General features: G+C 39.5%; 1 long non-coding RNA gene across 2 annotated transcripts in view; it reads left to right on the forward strand.

The window, feature by feature from the left end:
- The window catches only part of LOC140332982 (uncharacterized), a 160,160-nt gene that overhangs the window by 90,035 nt on the left and 55,507 nt on the right, over positions 1 to 14,618 (forward strand). For both annotated transcript variants that reach the window (XR_011921263.1, XR_011921262.1), the window contains 2 exons: positions 4,864 to 5,102; positions 7,799 to 8,003. This is a non-coding gene — a long non-coding RNA (uncharacterized lncRNA). The remainder of the gene's footprint in view (positions 1 to 4,863; positions 5,103 to 7,798; positions 8,004 to 14,618) is intronic.

Raw genomic sequence — 14,618 nt, forward strand, 5'->3', positions numbered from 1 at the left:
CTGGAAGGTTTCTGACAGCCACACCATGTCTTACCTGAGACAAAAGTCAGGTTAGGGTGACCTCACTTTTTATTCTACTTTAAGTTTTCTTTTTTCACATTGAAGACTCTATCTTTGACAAATTACATTTCTTTTTCAACTTTTTCCATAGGTCTGCAATACTAAACGGGACACCTTATCATAAATGATCACACTGTTATTTTCCCATTGTAAAGCAAGCAGGGGACAAACCCTGATATTAGTGTGCAATATTACCTGAAATAATAAAAAAGCTTCCAAACTCTCCCATCAGTTCTTACAAGTGGTCATTATCTGCCTGACTTTGCCTGTCATCTACACAGGTCTGATGTTCATGTCAGTTGTATCGCCTCTCTATTAGAGAGTCATAAATATAGGGTAATAATATAAAGAAAGGGGGATAGGCATATACTAGGCATATACATCCTTGTAATGTATTGCGTACAGAGAAAACCTCTGCAGAAATATGAAGGTTTCCACCACTAACCTTTACTTTTTAAAATCCTCCATGATTGGCCATATATTGGGTCTACACCTTCAGGACTTTCTGTGTCATTGGTGCGGAACATGACGATCATGAATTGTGACTTCAGAGGTCGCCGGTTTAGGCATTGAGAAAGAGTTCAAACAGACAACCAGGTACTTTTTTGCATGATCTGTTTATTAGAACATTTTAAAAAAACATTGCAAGGAGAAACATTAAAAAGGGGGATGGGGCAATGGGGGAAGGCAGACTAGAACAAAAGTAGAGCAGAACATATGTCAAACCCCCATCACATGGGGGTAATAAGAAAAAATTTGGCTAATAAGAACCAACTCAAATGAGCCATTACTGGACATCCACCCAGTCAAAGCTTCATTTCTAGAATTCCACCCCAACACCAATGGCAGTCCATGTCCTGAGCATCCCACAGCCATATAGTCTAAACCTGTCGCCAACACCCAGTAACTGGGGTGACAACTTTTGAGGAAGAGGTAGAAAATGGCAACACACACACACACTTATGTATGAGAATCTTTATACACTGAAGAGTAAATGACAAAGACTTTTGATAGGCCGCCCCACCACTAAAACCACTCTTTCCCATGAACCTCTACCATACTGTCTTTCAGGAGCCATAAGCCTGTTCTATGCAGGGCTGGGGGGACATGACGTTCCAAGCTACCAAGCCCTGATCAAAAGAGTTTGATTTTTTTAATGCTGAAATGTTTAGACATGAGGGACCTATTATCAGATCCAGACATTTCTAATGAGGTTCTGGTTCTGTTTTAGAGCTTACAAGAAGTAAATGACTTGCACCTTTATCCAACATGACAGAATTCCAGCTTTTGTCCTACTTGCATTCTTTTTACATATTTTTTGTAGATGCAACTTGTATGTCTTTGGCACTTGACATCAGCACTGGTCCCACTGCTGCAACAAGCCTAGCAACCTTGACCTAATCATACCCATTTTTAGGTCAGATGACTTAAAGCAGAAGAGACCAGACCAGGGTTGCCATTGCAGCATCATTTTGCAATGCAACAGTCATACACATGCAGTATTGCTATGCTTCATTCATTTTCTGTATGTGTCAGTAGTCTGTAAGCCGACGTTAGGGTAATACAAAAGAAAATGTACAGCGTTCGGTAAAACATTACCAATATCAAAATTCACCTTGTAGAACCTTGACCTTTCCATGTACACTCATCTCACCGTCTTGTCCATTTATGTGGGTACTGAACTCTGTGTGAAACCTAATATCATTATATTTTTCAGTAGGTGGTACATTATCCCGTGTATTGTGCATGCTGTTCCTGGATAGCAATATTCTGTAATTCCATGCACTGCAAATGTAGGTCAGGGACAGAGGGATAATAAACTAAATCACAATCAGCAATGCACAAGTAAAACGTTCCTCTCAATAAACTTGTGCTTTTGATTTGCAGAGCTGACCTTGTTGTTTTCCAGAATCACAACAGGTTTATAATGCTGGCAGGGCCATCTCCCCGTCAGTATGTGCATGTGCCTGGGAATATTCCTTTTCTTGCAGGCATTAGCAAGATAGGACATTACTCACGCCCTAGTTGTAAAGGGTTTGCCAGCCCATAGCCTGTGCACGCTCTCTCTCTTTTTCCTGTCTGTCTCCCAACAAGCGGCAAGCTGCCATGTTGCAATAAGTGAGGTAATTAAGTGCTTGGGTCCCTGGGAAAAAAGACAGAATGGCAAAAAAGGACAGGAGACTGGAGACCCTTTTAGCAGACATGTGGGTGAGATAATACATGATAATAACCCACAATCATCCCCACTAAGCTGGCCTAATAATGTTGACCAAAGTGTTTTACTACACCCACAAAAAAAACTCTTAGACCCCTTTCCAGTCAAGGATGTGTTTTCACCCAGCAGCTGTATGGAAATAATTTTTCCTTTCTATTGGTTGTTACCCAGGCTGGTAGATGAGTCATTCTAACAGGCAATGAGAGAAACAAGCAACGAAATAGCAAAGCAACCCAACAAAAAATATTTGGGAATCAATCTTGCCTTGTGCAGGCAATTCTTCTAATTAGTTGATGATATGAATTGTCTAACCACTGAAGTGTCTAATATTTGAGCACCATATTATATCTCTTTCCTAGGTAATCGTCTTTATAAACAGAAGATTGCTTGATGTAGATATTAAACTATCGCTTTGATAAATGTGTCAAGTCAGATCTGTCAGAAATGTAACTAGCAATGTATGCAAATCTGACAAAAATATCTAACCCTGCTTTAAATCTATTCATTCCATCCAGTCCATGGTCTGCAAGATAGAATTAGTTGTTGGTATGTTCATCTGATGATATATCCTTCTCCTGACCAGTAAAATGTGTTCAGCACTGAAAAAAGTCCCATTACAGCAAAATATTTTGTATTTTAGAAACTGTAAATATAGATTTTAGTTTATGAATTATGTTCTTTTTTTATATTTTGCTGCAAATTTGAATGAAAGTGACAATTGCAGAGGTTAGGACAATGTAACCAAAGTTTAGTACTGCCCATGGTACCAAGGCTTCAAGTCTATGCCATATAAATGTGCTTTGTACTGTGCGGTGCTGTATAGAGCGGCCAGACAGCCCATTATAAGAAATGCTGTTTTTTTTTTTTACATATTCACCCCAATGCAGGTTTTATGTGATGCATTGCAGTGTGACCTGCTACAAGTAGTGTTAGGCTATGTACACATGTGCAATGGTTCTCGTCTCAGGGCTGATATCAGATGAGAATGTTGCTTGACCGTGGTGGATCCACGGACGACGACCAATCGTAATGCAAGTAAAGGGAAGAGAGCACAGCGGGGTGCGGCTCCACCGTTCTTCTCCTCCCCTCTCCATAGAGCAGAATGGTGCTGTATGTACAGCGGTGGGTTATGCATCCTGCAGTCGTTTCTCGTTGGAAAGAATCGTGGAAGATCCTTTCCAACGGCAATTATTGCACGTGTACGTAGCCTTAAAGCACAGATCTGAACCTCATCATTAAAATTGAGTGCAAATAAGTTTTATGAACAGTATATTACTAAGGTGGTCACAGCGCCTGGTTCAATCATATTTTACAAAAGAATAAACTGTTGCTGTGACTGCTAATAAATGTTAGCCGGAAATGGTCTGGCTTGTTGCAAATCCATTTAAGATTATTCATCCACGAGGTAACAACCCTGTGATTTTATACAGAACAAATATCACTGTCACCCCGTTATCAGAAGTGAAAAAATAGGGGAACTTCTGACAGGATCAACAGGTAATTAAGCTATGTTATGAAAGGGTCTCATAAAATAGTGATATTTGTCACTTTTTATTTTGCCAAGTGCTTCCTTTTAACATACAGTAGTCGCTTTCATTTAATGTTCCAGGTCTATACTGGTAGTTGTAGTTTCTCATTTGAAGTTGGCACAGCATTCCCTAGTAACCAACTGTTACTAATTTTGCATTTTTGTTTGTATATTCAGCAATTTTTATGTATGCCTGCAAATATCACTGACTTCAGAAATGATACCTTGTACTACAAAATACCTTTGATGGATTTTAATTTGCTGAAGGGTTAATTTGGGGTGAATGCCTGGATGAATATTAATACAGTGGTATACTGTACAATTCTACCCAACCAGTATTATTTGGCCAAGAATGCCACAGATTAGAGATTGACTGAAGGGGTAGTGTGTGTGTTGGGGGTGGGTAACCATTGCCCCGGAGGTTCCATTATGGTAGGTGATCATAGTCAGGAGAAGGGGGCAGAGTGAAAACTGTGAGCAGATGGTCAGAGCAGATCACGGAGATCACAGAAAACAGGATGTAGCTTCACACAGGGATAAGTGTTGCATCTACAGCATTTTTTATAGAGTTAGAGGTTGTGATTATTTTTATACAAACTCGCTACCATCAAAATCATCAAAATCATAATTCTAATACTAGAACAGCAGAATTTAAAGTACCGGTACATGTGTTATGAGAGAAATACATAGATTGCTCTTGTGTTTCTCTTGAAAACCGTAGCTGACTGTGTGATTTTAAATATTTCTGAGTCACTGACCTGGAACAAGCAACCAGAAAGAGAATTCTTTATCACTGTACACCGTATGATGATCATCAACTGAGCATGAAACCAACATAACAGTCAATTCACCAGCATTTTCCAATGAGGTCAGAATTGGCTGCTCAGATATTACTGTATATATATATATATATATACTACGCACAGAATAAATGTATATGTATGAGTTTTTTGCTTGTTACAAGATTTGCATTTGTGTTCAGCCATTCTTTAAATTGTCATAGTCCTGCCAGAAAGTGGAGCTAGTCAATTGACCTAACTTTTTCACTTTTTTTTCCCAGCATGTGACTGGACAGATGAAGATTGGCAGAAGGCTGATAAATGATTACCTTCCTGTTTGCATATTCCTGTCAGGCACATGTGAATATTGCACAACCGAATGCCCCTAGCTTCCCTTCCCCTGCCTGTGTTCTGCTGTACAGAGGCCACAAGATGCTGATTTCAGATTTAATCCAGGCATCAAGTGTATAAGCAGAATGTTGGAATATGTCAAGACTGCACCTTCAAAGACAAAATAAAGGTATGTAGCTATTATGCATCAGTGAAGAACATACAAATACCTTTTATTTAAATAAAAGATATCTAGAGTTCAGGTACACTTTAAGGTCAGGTTCAGACCTGCTATGGGCTCAAGCAATCAGGCTCGGGTCTTGCACCTTGCAACCTGCTTTGTCACTTGCACCGCAGTGCTGGTTCTTGAAGAACCAGTCTCTGCACATTTTACAGCTGGCCACAATAAGCTGTACTGATACCACTCACTGCTCACACTATTCATTCTCTAAGGCAGCGGTTGCCAACCGGTGGTTTCCGAGAAAATTTTGTTGGTCCGCAGCTCTGGCGGATGGACCACACTTGGGGGGGGGCGCACCGGCCAGAGTTGCAGACCATGTTCCCCGTACAAATCCTCGGCTCAGGGAAGTGGGGGGGCTCTGTCTCTGGACACAACCTGCCCAATCTCCCATCCCAGGCTCAGATCTGCGATGGGAAGTGGGCAGGGTTATGCCATCATGACGTCACTATAGGGGAGGTTTCTCTCCCTTTGAGTGACACCTGGCCCCCCACGCATGTGCGGTCAGGAGCCGGTAATTTTAGTGGTCTGTGGGACCAAAAAGGTTGGTGACCCTGCTCTATGGGGCTACCGAGAGAAGTTCCAGAGAGTCAGCAGTTTCCTGGCATGAGGAAGCGGTAAACGCATTGCAACCTCATGGCAAGTGTGAACATATGAAACAACTGTGTTATATCTAAAAGTCTTCTCAGTTTACCCTCATTTTGATTTTATGCAGCACAAGTCTCTAGATTTAGCAGAATTTCTTTTTCATCTGGTAAACGTTAATGTCTGGTTGCAAGGTACAGTTTAATTTTTAAACAATTCATTAGCACCAGACACATAGCTATCGGTCTGTTTTACCCTAATAGTTGACTGGTACCCTTTTATTCAGGTGCTTTTCACTTCACATGCTGCATTGCATTCTGGGACTGCAGCAGTACATCCAGTGCGTACATACTGTATCGCATTCAGAGGCACGAGGCTGCCTTTGGCAATAACAATAGAAAGAGCAATCCTATCATTAGATGCTCTTCAGAAAGTTCCTCTTCAGCATCTGGTGCAGATTATTGACCCAGTTTTACAAAATGAGATATATGTAACATGCTAAAGCCAAGTCTCCAGGGTCCACTGCCTGCCAAATGTGAGAAGCTTTGTATAATTAGCTTCTGCAAACTAAAACATCTCAACATGCTCTATCATATATATTGTGTAGGAATGGCAGTGAATATTAGAGGCTATGTTTAATGTTACAGCTTAATGTAGGTACATAAATAAAACAACATTAAATTTTTTATGTATTACATTACAAACATGTATTTTAAACACAGCCGGTGCAAGTACCGGAATCTGTTTAATGTCATCCTTCTGCAAGCTCCCTTACAGCAGGGCTCAAATGGAAAAGCAAATGCAGAAGGCCGGTAATGTATTACATTCCACAGGGCTGTCTAATGCTTACAGGTGGGGGAACCACATGATGATCTATTGGCCAAGGGGCTACTATATAACCTAAAAATTATAATTATTTTCTTGTAATTCCCACCTCATCCCTGGTGCTGCCCCCAGAATACTTATGCTCAAAATCTTTTGGGTTAAATGATGTCCAGCGCCATCCAAGTCACTTTCTGTATGACCCATTTTCATTGATACATCTCTAGGAGGGATGACATTCTATAGCCTGGGCACACAGTAATCCTTGACCGAACTAGCATTGAGTGATCTCTGCTCAATTCAGGAGGACAGACAAACCACCATCATTGCTGAGTTAGCAGGGAAGTGCCTACGAAGTCACAAGACAGTAATGGGTATTTATAAATAAAATATAAAAACAAGACAGGGGCAATAGATGTGTGAAGAAAAAGCTGTGTTTTCATTTGTTTTGCTTAATCATTAGGTAAGGCATGGAGGGACCCCACTGTGTTTATGACTGTAATATTTGCTATGCAGTGTATACAAAGCACAAAAGTGACTGAACAGATTTACACATATTTTATCATTCAGTTAAGCAATTTTATATATTGCTGCTTTTGCTTGTAGTTCCTTATGAATCACAACATGATATCCATGCAGTTGACTGGATGCCTAGAACAGAAGGCATTTCATTGTGCAACCACATCGCTATCGCTATCCGCTCTCCAATACCCTGCACGTTGTACCCTGTGGTTCATCTCATTCATAAGTCAGGTTGCAATATTCAGCTTCTGTTATTGTTGTCCTTCTAGACCAATGTTATTGGGAAGGTGTATAAAATACACCATTCTGAATGGATGGAGGAGTTCATCAGATTAGATTTATTTCCAAATTTTATATACAATTCTCATTGAATCATAATCTCCATGCATTAATATTCTCCATGCATTTGCTGCAGCATCAACTGCACATCATTGCTCTGGATTGCTTGGTAGTGACAATGGTGAACCATGCTCGTGCCTGGACAGTTACCTGTAGCATCCTCTAGCAGTGCGTGTGACAGGGTGATGATGCAGGAGCACAATTTGGAGACATTTGTCACTTCATTTCCTGAACATGAAAGGACCATCTGCTATTATTTTAATGCATCACATTAACAACTACTTACAATATTCTTAAAATATATACAGTAAAATAGTGACTGGGTTTGCTTTATTACTTTAAGTCTGGGTTTTATTGATCTGCTATTACTTATTTTTCAGACGCAGGGATTGTGTTTTTAGAGGATTCTGCTACACAAAGCAAGTGATTGTAGTGACACTTGTAGGCAAGCACCACTCAGCAGTTGTTTAAAGACTGCCATTGTCCTCGCAAAGTGCTACCATATGCTGCGGTACAGGTGACTGAAGGAATGAGATTACTGCACACTGCAAGCGTCAGTCACACAGATTAAAGTGTAACCTAAAGGTATGTGCAATATTAAAGGAAAAAGCAGACTACAGTCAGCCTTGTTTTATTAGGTATTGAGCACAGTTTAATATATTACTTTTGGACTTTTTACATCATTGACCTATTTTGTTGAATTTTACCTGGAAATAATTTTTCATGTGATTTGTTTTGAGATTATTTAATGAAAATGTCTGGTAGATTCTGTGTCAGTGTACAGTTTTGCAGGTAGTATTTATTCCCAATGACTGCTGAGATGCAGTTGCCTCAAAATTAATTAATATATATTTATATAGTGCCATTATATTACACAGTGCTGTCTATAGTCCATAGTCATTTCACTATCATCTGTCCCTCAAAGAGGCTCACAATCTAATGTCCCTACCATATTCATGTCTTTTGGGATGTGGGAGCAAATAGGAGTACTCAGTACCCACTTAAACATGGGGAGAACCTACAAACACCATGCAGATATTATCCTGGTCAAGATTTGAACCTGGGACCTAGTGCTACAAAGGCCAGAGCACTAACCTCTGAGCTACCATGCTGCCCCATGTTATTTATATAACTTATATAGAACAAACTGATAGTCTGGCCATAGAAGGTAAAATTTAACAGCAAGTAACAAGCAATGACATCTGCCAGCACTGCATTTTTCCTTATCACATTCTTGGCTGATGGGTGGATGCTGCAAAAGCATAGAACTGCATAAGCAAATAATTGTTCCCTAGTCTCCATTAAAATGAGAATTGCTTTCTCAGAGATTTTCCAGCTAGCTGGAAACAAGTATATTTGATAGTCGGAAATGCTAGTTATTATCCCGAGGGAAACCCCACACAACTTGATCGTCATCCTATTGTCCCAGAGGCAGTAATTTTAAACCTGTTTAGGTGCATTGCAGACTTTGGCATTGGTTGTTTTGCTTTGCAGAATATTCCCTTATGACAAAACAGACATCCCACTGAGTGTTTCTGTTTTATAGCTATTGTTTTTTTTTATCTATATGGCTTATTAAACACTTATGTTTTTTGGTATGCCAGCCTTCTAAATGACCCTGAATCTAAAGCTACGTACACACGTCCAACGGTTCACGCCGGATAATCGGCTCATGGCTGATATCGGGCAAGAATCTGGCGTGTGCACATCGCCAGTTGTCCATCTTTTAAACGAACGTCCTGGCAGATCCACAGACGATGGGCGAATAACGATCCTAATGCAAGGGAAGGGGGGCAGCGCGCAGCAGGGTGCCGCTTCGTCGTTCTCCCCCTCCCCTCTGGATAGAGCAGAATGGTGCTGTATGTACATCACTCGTTCATGCATCGTGCAGTGCTAGTCGTGAAAGATCCTTTCCAACGACTATTATTGCACATGTGTATGCGGCTTTAGACTACAGAAACACTGCCAAATGTGTTCCTTGGTTCCAACACAACTCTCTCTGAGACCTCTGCAACCTCACCTATTTGCATTGCAGCATGAAAAGAAGACTGTAAATTATAAAATTGCATGACAAGAATTTGCAATCCTACCAGCTCATCAACATGCTGAATCTGGCTGCAAGGTAATATGTAAACCATAAATTAAGTAAGCCTTAGCACTTTACTAATTCTGCATGTAGATGGGATTTGCTGTTTGATGTTAGCTCTGTTTTTCAGCTGCTTTAACATTTGTACTTTGTAGAACAGTGCAATAACTTGGATTCTGCTTGCAGAGGTAAGACAGCAGGATGCATGGTGGGGAATGTCTGAAGCCATGTTGTCATTAGGCAACTGGCTTAAGATAAATTCTTTAAACATCCCAGGGTATGTGCGGCCTTTTGAAGCCATCCCTGGTAACAAGGCAAACCTGCCATAATTCCTTTCATCTCATCATAACCGCAGACTCCAAGGAGAAGTTCAAGCTTCACATATTTTCTTGCATACACTGCAGTTGTTGGCAATGCAGCGGACATACTGGTCGTATCTTTTCATATATACAAGCTTGCTTGCAAAACTCAGACTTTAAGGTATTTTAACTGCACTAAAATTAAAAAGTAACAAACAGTTTGAGCTGAACCGGTGGAGCTATTACCCAAGAAACCACAACAGAGCATTGCACACAAGGGAGCCTATTAACTAGTGAAGTTACAGCTCAGCGTGTTTTGGAGAAATCTTTAGGGTACGTGGCAGTTTAACAAATGATATTTCCTTTCCCCACAATCATCCAACGCAGTTGCTGCCCTCAAATCACCCTTCCAAAGGTTCAGGTAATGCTAAGAATCTGGGACACAGCTTGTATTCTCTTACAAGAAGAAATGAAATGATAATGTACATTTATCAAGTCTCCAAAGCCTAATCCTCAAGCAGCCACTAAGGCCTATCTTCTTCAAAACCACATTGTTTAATTTAGAATTCTACTTCATGTTCATGTTCAGTTCACCTTTTCTAAGACAACACCACGGGACTAAAAAATCCCACCCCTCATGTTGTCATTCAATCTTCCAGTAAAATTCAGGATAAACTGACCCTTTTAGTGTTATTTTATATGCATTCAGTTGTTTTTATTTATTTTTTCTGTAGTGCCTTGCAGACTATGTAGATCATTGCTATCAGTTCTTGCAGTCTACTGCTACACCACAGTTATGCAGAGGCTTGCTCTAAAGCTACGTACACACTTCCAATTATTATCGTCGGAAAACGAACGACGAACGTTCCTGCACGATATATATGAACGATCGTATAGCACCGATACTGCACATAGAGGTAACGACACGATCGTTCGTAGATATTGTACACACAATAGATACGATCGTTTAAGCGATAGAGGAACTATGTGCACGACAGGAAAGTGAACGGACGTTCGTTCATCACGCATGCTCAGCCCATGGACGATCAACGAACGACCGTACACACGAACGATGTTCAACGATCGTCGTCCAATCCGATCCGCCGGTCCGGTCATTCGTTTCCAGCGACTTTCCTCGTTCGTCGGCGTCGTTGGTTACTTTTTTACAAACGATTTTTTGCCCAATCGATCGTTCGTCGTTCGATTGGAACGATAAAAATTGGAAGTGTGTACGCACCTTTAGTCCAAATTGAATCAAAATGCTGTAAAAGAAAACATATATAATCCTATATCAGCATATTTTCCCTGGTGTTATCTGGACAGGCTTTGAAGTAGATGTAAACATTAACTACATGACATCTGCATCATAAAATTCCACTCCATAGAGGAGAGCAGGGAGTTGAAACAATTTCCCTTTGCTTGGAAAAAGACAGTATTTTAGGTGGTTTGTGAAACTGGGTGCATCCAATAGATTTAGCCCCAGACTATTGTAGGGAAGTTAGATTGTTAGCTTCTGGGCACAGGGTGAATGGTGTAAAGTTCTTAGTAACAACATGTGAAACATGTTGATGCTTTATAAATTCTTAACTTTTTTTTTTATCAGTGAACATTACTCATCGGGCTTGATTTTTAAAAACTCGCCAAGTGTGGAGTACTATCATGGAAGAACCTGGGTAAACAAACTTGGAATGAATTTCTTATTATTTGTTATTATTTGTTATTTGAAATTATTTGTTATTAGTTGGCAAATGTTTTATCGGTGGACCAGATCTACTTCAGGTTTGCTGAATCACCCAGGTCCTTCCATGACAGTCTATCTTCACTTCAGTCTTGGAGAACATTATTAAATCTGACCCATTTTCTACAGTTTCCAGTATTTAAATGAATAATACAAATTTTCATTACTAACACGCTAAACCTTCTTTCCTTGCTACTTACCTCAGAAATGCTGTAATTCTCTATGGCATGGATCTAACAAGGTACTGGAAACATTCTCTAGGATCTTGAATCATATTAATATGATGGCATCACGCTGCATATCAATAATGAATATCTTCAGTTCCGCCACATCCTGAAAGTGCTTCGTTGGATTGGAATCTGGTGGCTGTGGAGGCTCAGTATTAGAAAAGTCACATCCCTGGTGGTCACTGTGTCTTCTTCAACCCCCATGTCAACTAAGAACATAGGAGTGATGCAGGGGTTTGCAGAAGGAACTATAACAGCAAGCAGGGACAAGTCTTCTGCTCCTCTTTCCCTCTTTCCTTTAAAAGAAAGACGTTTCAACAAATTAATTAAAGTAATTTTCCTCATTTTTATGGGACGGGTATTTGGTATGTCCAACAAACCCATATAGGTGTGATGTTCAGACATTCACAAAGCAGTCAATTTATAACACAGTGCATCAGACATTACATGGCTGGTGGAGAATTGTCCAGGCACATTTCCAGGTAAGTGAAGTCACATGTAAATTTTGTTTGTCTGACATGGTACAATACTGTTCATTACAGCTAACCACCAATGACAGTGATATGCAGAACCCCTGTCTGAACAATGTCTGAACCGTCGCTCCCATAGGGCAATAGTGTTTTCAGCAATCCTGTTACTTCATCTGAGTTTCCAGCAAAGTTTTTCCCCAATACAAGTGCATTGATTATGGCCAACCATGCAAAATCTGACATTTACTTGTTTTATACCATTCTTATTGTATTTTGCTGCAGTACATTCCTGGTGTAATCTGGCAAGTCTGCATTGTGCTGGGTTGCCTATTCACTGTATCAGAGCAATGAACTGCAGGTTAACTAATGTTCTCAGCTAGTCCCATAAATTCCAGCTGGGGTATTTAAATAAAAACAGTAAGGATTTCTTTTAATAGGCAGTCATTTATTAACAGTTAACACCTTACACTTTTACATAATAGTATTTTGTTATTGCTGTTTATTCAAGTCAATGTAAAACCAGTCAATAAAACACTTAAAGTATCCTTTTAAATCACTGAAATCCCTGATGGTCCTGCCATAAAGGTTATTGTTCAAGTACTTCCAGGTATAGGGTGACAGCATCTGTCTCTGTTTCCCATTTGTGTTTCTTCCTTGTCACCTTGTTACATGGGTGTCTGATGAAGAAGAAGTTTTCACCATAAGGAAACCACCTCTGAAATATGCCTAACATTCATCAGTCAATTACATGTTAAGCGAAGTGGCTGCAAAAGAAAATAAAAAAGGACAATCAAAATAAAAACATGTTTTTTTACGTATCTTTCAAATCTGATAATTCAGATATAGATGATTTCTTCAGATTAATACAGTGCACGGTGCTATAAAGGGGTATTCCAAAAATAGGGGGGGGGGGGGGTTGCAATCCTATTACTAATGCTGAGCAATTTATCTTAAGATATTGAAATACCAAACTGGAGACCCTTGTTGTAATGATACATAGATAGAGCCGTAGATATTGCAGGAATATTAAAACATATATACATATAAAACAATATTAAACACTGTTATGATAAGGGAGTCTTTCATGTTTTTTAAGCATTAAAACTCTAGAAAACGTCTTTCTTAACCAGCCATGTAAATCTAGCCTATGGGCCTATTAACTTATATTTGTAAAACAAAATCAAAAACAAGCCAACCTTTTTATTTAAAACTAATGTAACATGAAGAGTCAACTGCAGTGAATGCTTGGTTAAGGTCACAATGTTATGTACACATTTAGATTATCATTTCTCAAACTCTTTACTCTAGAGGTAATCATGAAAACATTTTAAAGTCATAGAAAACCCCTACTAAAACATTTTTTTTGGGGGTGGGGGGTAATGAAAAAAAGCCTCTTAATGAGCAGTGGACAGAATTCCCCCTACAGTAGCAGTAGAAAAACACCAATATAGAAACATCATTAGAGTCATTGGGTCTGATTTATTAAAGCACTCCAAGACTGGATAGGATACACTTTCATCAGTGAAACTGGGTGATCCAAAAAAATGGAATGTATCTGGTCCAGGAATAAAAACATTTAATAACAAATGACTTTACTAGCAAATGACTTTAGAAAATCCATTTCAGGTTTACTGGATCACCCAGCTTCACCAAAGAAAGTTTATTTTCTCCAGCCTTGGAGAGCTTTAAGAAATGAGGGCCATTCAGCTGACTCTACCAAGTGGTGTTGACCCCTAAGCTTTTGCAGGCATCATCAAATGGGAGGTTAATCAGCCATAGTTTGAGGAACCCCTGGAAACCATTGGAGCAACCCTGACGTTTCACTGAACTCTGATTGAAAATGACTGGTATAGATGTTTAGTTTTATTTTCATGTTTTGCCCTTTTACCATTTGTTGTCTACAGACCTGTAGAACCCAAAATTGGTGGCTGTTTGTAAAGAGTATAGTTCAAGCCTTTTTAACCCTTTTACCCCTGGGAAACGCATTAAAAAAACATGTCGAGTAACCTTTAAAATTTAGGTTTCAAGGAACCCCGCTAAAACAAATTTATTGTGGATCATTAGGGAAAATACCTCATAAATTAGTGTCTAAAATACTACTACAATATTATAGACAACTAAAGGCATTAATAGAGTCACACAGCTGGCTCTACCAAGTGGTGTTGACCCCAGAACTATGCAGGAATCATCAAATGGTAGATCAGAGAGCCACAGTTTGAGGAACCTCCAGCAACCTCTGAAAGAACCCTGGTGGAAGTGTGCATAACTATAGTTAGGTCCATAAATATTTGGACAGAGACAACTTTTTTTCTAATTTTGGTTTAGTACATTACCACATTAATTTTAAATGAAACAACTCAGATGCAGTTGAACTGCAGAC

This window comes from Pyxicephalus adspersus, chromosome 6 (assembly GCF_032062135.1).
Source record: "Pyxicephalus adspersus chromosome 6, UCB_Pads_2.0, whole genome shotgun sequence".
Taxonomy (NCBI): Eukaryota; Metazoa; Chordata; class Amphibia; order Anura; family Pyxicephalidae; genus Pyxicephalus; species Pyxicephalus adspersus.